Source organism: Oncorhynchus mykiss, chromosome 3, assembly GCF_013265735.2.
Source record: "Oncorhynchus mykiss isolate Arlee chromosome 3, USDA_OmykA_1.1, whole genome shotgun sequence".
Taxonomy (NCBI): domain Eukaryota; kingdom Metazoa; phylum Chordata; class Actinopteri; order Salmoniformes; family Salmonidae; genus Oncorhynchus; species Oncorhynchus mykiss.
Window position 1 is genome coordinate 67,153,399 of NC_048567.1, and position 5,201 is coordinate 67,158,599.

A 5,201-nucleotide genomic window follows, 5' to 3' on the forward strand; every position below is an offset into this window, starting at 1 on the left:
GCTACAATATCCAGACCCACGACCGGTCCATTGATGTCACCGCATGAAGAGGAATAAACAGACTCCCCCCATCGCGACGTCCCCAAAGGCTAACTCTCTAGCCCTTGCTATCTCCTTGCTTGCAAATTCGGCCTGCTAACTGCTAGCTTGTTTAGCCCGGTCCGCTAACTGCTACCGTGTTTAGCACCGTCTACTAACTGTTAGCTTGTTAGCACAGGCCTGCTAACCATCTGAATCGCCGCGTCCCAAACACTCACTGAACCCATATTTACTTTCTATCCCTTTTCGATTTTTAATTTGTTTATACCTTCCGGTAACCTGCCTCACCCAATGTGATACGGAACCGCTATTATCTTTACATTTTTAGAACACACTCAAGAACCTTCAGAAGCTAACCAGCTAACTGGCTACAAGCTATTTAGCCATTGTTAGTTTTCTAACCTGGATAACACTCGCCAGTCCAGCTTCCCTGCCCCATCCACCGCTGCCCCTTGGACACTGATCACTTGGCTACATAGCTGATGCAGGCTGGACTGTCCATTAATTCACGGTAATCCATTCTGCTTGTTTATGTTTTATCTGTCGGCCCCAGCCGCACTTAGGCTCTGTGTGTAGTTAATCCGACCCTCTCTGCCTAATCTATCGCCATTCTACCTGCTGTTGTTGTGCTAGCTGATTAGCTGTTGTTGTCTCACCTACTGTTTTAGCTAGCTCTCCAAATTCAACACCTGTGATTACTGTATGCCTTGCTGTATGTCTCTCTCAAATGTCAATATGCCTTGTATACTGTTGTGCAGGTTAGTTATCATTGTTTTAGTTTACAATGGAGCCCCTAGTTCCACTCTTTATACCCCTGATACCTCCTTTGTCCCACCCCCCACACATGCGGTGACCTCACCCATTACAACCAGCATGTCCAGAGATACAACCTCTCTCATCATCACCCAGTGCCTGGGCTTACCTCCGCTGTACCCGCACCCCACCATACCCCTGTTTGCGCATTATGCCCTGAATATATTCTACCATGCCCAGAAACCTGCTCCTCTTATTCTCTGTCCCCAACGCCCTAGGCGACCAGTTTTGATAGCCTTCAGCCGCACCCTCATACTACTCCTTCTCTGTTCCGCGGGTGATGTGGAGGTAAACCCAGGCCCTGCATGTCCCCAGGCACCCTCATTTGTTGACTTCTGTGATCGAAAAAGCCTTGGTTTCATGCATGTCAACATCAGAAGCCTCCTCCCTAAGTGTGTCTTACTCACTGCTCTAGCACACTCTGCTAACCCTGATGTCCTTGCCGTGTCTGAATCCTGGCTCAGGAAGGCCACCAAAAATTCTGAGATTTCCATACCCAACTATAACATCTTCCGTCAAGATAGAACTGCCAAAGGGGGAGGAGTTGCAGTCTACTGCAGAGATAGCCTGCAAAGTAATGTCATACTCTCCAGGTCCATACCCAAACAGTTCGAACTACTAATTTTGAAAATTACTCTCTCCAGAAATAAGTCTCTCACTGTTGCCGCCTGCTACCGACCCCCCTCAGCTCCCAGCTGTGCCCTGGACACCATTTGTGAATTGATCGCCCCCCATCTAGCTTCAGAGTTTGTTCTGTTAGGTGACCTAAACTGGGATATGCTTAACACCCCGGCAGTCCTACAATCTAAGCTAGATGCCCTCAATCTCACTCAAATCATCAAGGAACCCACCAGGTACAACCCTAACTCTGTAAACAAGGGCACCCTCATTGACGTCATCCTGACCAACTGGCCCTCCAAATACACCTCCGCTGTCTACAACCAGGATCTCAGCGATCACTGCCTCATTGCCTGTATCCGCTACGGAGCCGCAGTCAAACGACCACCCCTCATCACTGTCAAACGCTCCCTAAAACACTTCTGTGAGCAGGCCTTTCTAATCGACCTGGCCCGGGTATCCTGGAAGGACATTGACCTCATCCCGTCAGTTGAGGATGCCTGGTCTTTCTTTAAAAGTAACTTCCTCACCATTTTAGATAAGCATGCTCCGTTCAAAAAATGCAGAACTAAGAACAGATATAGCCCCTGGTTCACTCCAGACCTGACTGCCCTCGACCAGCACAAAAACATCCTGTGGCGGACTGCGCTAACATCGAATAGTCCCCGCGATATGCAACTGTTCAGGGAAGTCAGGAACCAATACACACAGTCAGTCAGGAAAGCTAAAGCCAACTTCTTCAGGCAGAAGTTTGCATCCTGTAGCTCCAACTCCAAAAAGTTCTGGGACACTGTGAAGTCCATGGAGAACAAGAGCACCTCCTCCCAGCTGCCCACTGCACTGAGACTAGGTAACATGGTCACCACCGATAAATCCATGATTATCGAAAACTTCAACAAGCATTTCTCAACGGCTGGCCATGCCTTCCGCCTGGCTACTCCAACCTCGGACAACAGATCCCCCCCCCGAGCAGCTACTCGCCCAAGCCTCTCCAGGTTCTCCTTTACCCAAATCCAGATAGCAGATGTCCTGAAAGAGCTGCAAAACCTGGACCCGTACAAATCAGCTGGGCTGGACAATCTGGACCCTCTATTCCTGAAACTATCCGCCGCCATTGTCGCAACCCCTATTACCAGCCTGTTCAACCTCTCTTTCATATCGTCTGAGATCCCCAAGGATTGGAAAGCTGCCGCAGTCATCCCCCTCTTCAAAGGGGGTGACACCCTGGACCCAAACTGTTACAGACCTATATCCATCCTGCCCTGCCTATCTAAGGTCTTCGAAAGCCAAGTCAACAAACAGGTCACTGACCATCTTGAATCCCACCGTACCTTCTCCGCTGTGCAATCTGGTTTCCGAGCCGGTCACGGGTGTACCTCAGCCACGCTCAAGGTACTAAACGATATCATAACCGCCATCGATAAAAGACAGTACTGTGCAGCCGTCTTCATAGACCTTGCCAAGGCTTTCGACTCTGTCAATCACCGTATTCTTATCGGCAGACTCAGTAGCCTCGGTTTTTCGGATGACTGCCTTGCCTGGTTTACCAATTACTTTGCAGACAGAGTTCAGTGTGTCAAATCGGAGGGCATGCTGTCCGGTCCTCTGGCAGTCTCTATGGGGGTGCCACAGGGTTCAATTCTCGGGCCGACTCTTTTCTCTGTATATATCAATGATGTTTCTCATGCTGCGGGCGATTCCCTGATCCACCTCTACGCAGACGACACCATTCTATATACTTCCGGCCCGTCCTTGGACACTGTGCTATCTAACCTTCAAACGAGCTTCAATGCCATACAGCACTCCTTCCGTGGCCTCCAACTGCTCTTAAACGCTAGTAAAACCAAATGCATGCTTTTCAACCGTTCGCTGCCTGCACCCGCACGCCTGACCAGCATCACCACCCTGGATGGTTCCGACCTTGAATATGTGGACATCTATAAGTACCTAGGTGTCTGGCTAGACTCTAAACTCTCCTTCCAGACCCATATCAAACATCTCCAATCGAAAATCAAATCAAGAGTCGGCTTTCTATTCCGCAACAAAGCCTCCTTCACTCACGCCGCCAAACTTACCCTAGTAAAACTGACTATCCTACCGATCCTCGACTTCGGCGACGTCATCTACAAAATTGCTTCCAACACTCTACTCAGCAAACTGGATGCAGTTTATCACAGTGCCATCCGTTTTGTCACTAAAGCACCTTATACCACCCACCACTGCGACTTGTATGCTCTAGTCGGCTGGCCCTCGCTACATATTCGTCGCCAGACCCACTGGCTCCAGGTCATCTACAAGTCCATGCTAGGTAAAGCTCCGCCTTATCTCAGTTCACTGGTTACGATGGCAACACCCATCCGTAGCACGCGCTCCAGCAGGTGTATCTCACTGATCATCCCTAAAGCCAACACCTCATTTGGCCGCCTTTCGTTCCAGTTCTCTGCTGCCTGTGACTGGAACGAATTGCAAAAATCGCTGAAGTTGGAGACTTTTATCTCCCTCACCAACTTCAAACATCTGCTATCCGAGCAGCTAACCGATCGCTGCAGCTGTACATAGTCTATTGGTAAATAGCCCACCCATTTTCACCTACCTCATCCCCATACTGTTTTTATTTATTTATTTTTATTTTTTCTGCTCTTTTGCACACCAATCTCTACCTGTACATAACCATCTGATCATTTATCACTCCAGTGTTAATCTGCATAATTGTAATTATTTGCCTACCTTCTCATGCCTTTTGCACACAATGTATATATAGACTCCCCTTTTTTCTACTGTGTTATTGACTTGTTAATTGTTTACTCCATGTGTAACTCTGTGTTGTCTGTTCACACTGCTATGCCTTATCTTGGCCAGGTCGCAGTTGCAAATGAGAACTTGTTCTCAACTAGCCTACCTGGTTAAATAAAGGTGAAATAAATAAAAAGGAATTTGTTGGAAAGGTGGCATCCTGTGACGGTGTCACTGAAAGTTACTGGGTTCTTCAGTTCGGTTTATTCTTCTGTTAGTCTATAAAGATTGCGTGGTGGTGTGCTTGCTTTTATTCACCTGTCAGCAACGGGTGTGGCTGAAACAGCCGAATCCACTCATTTGAAGGGGTGTTCACATTCTGGTGTATTCTCAAGCAAGAATTTTGCTAGGGCTATTTGGGGTGTAGATTGGGTGGCGAGGAGAAAACTAGCCCTCATTGGCAGAGGTTTGGAACTATTAACCAATTTACCACAATGGGATGTCACCATGGAAAGCTGAAATTCCTCCCCATGCAAACCTGCTGATTAGAAGATCCTGTGTAGAATGTATTTTCTATCAGGAAATAACACTGGTTTCAAAAGCTGTTGTACAATATGGAAAAACTGAAGTTCGACTGCCTTACACAGCTTGTGATGGTACCAGGTGCAGCATCGATTAATGGTATGTTAGCCATGTTGTTCACTTTTATTTTATTAGCATTCCTGCTGTTTTGAGACATCATCCATTGATCATTTGTGTATATTCTGATGGTGGCAATATCGCAGTTATAATACTGTAGGCTCGACCAGGGTTGGGTAGGTTACTTTCTAAATGCAATCTGTTACTATCAAAAAGAAAGGAGGACCAAGGCACTCTTCATATAATTAATTAAAATGCCTTTTTATTTTGTGCTAAGAGCAATCCGTTACTAGTTACCTTTCCAAAACTGTAAACAGTAACGTACCTTTTTGAGTTTCTAAATGTAAAACTAATCCAAT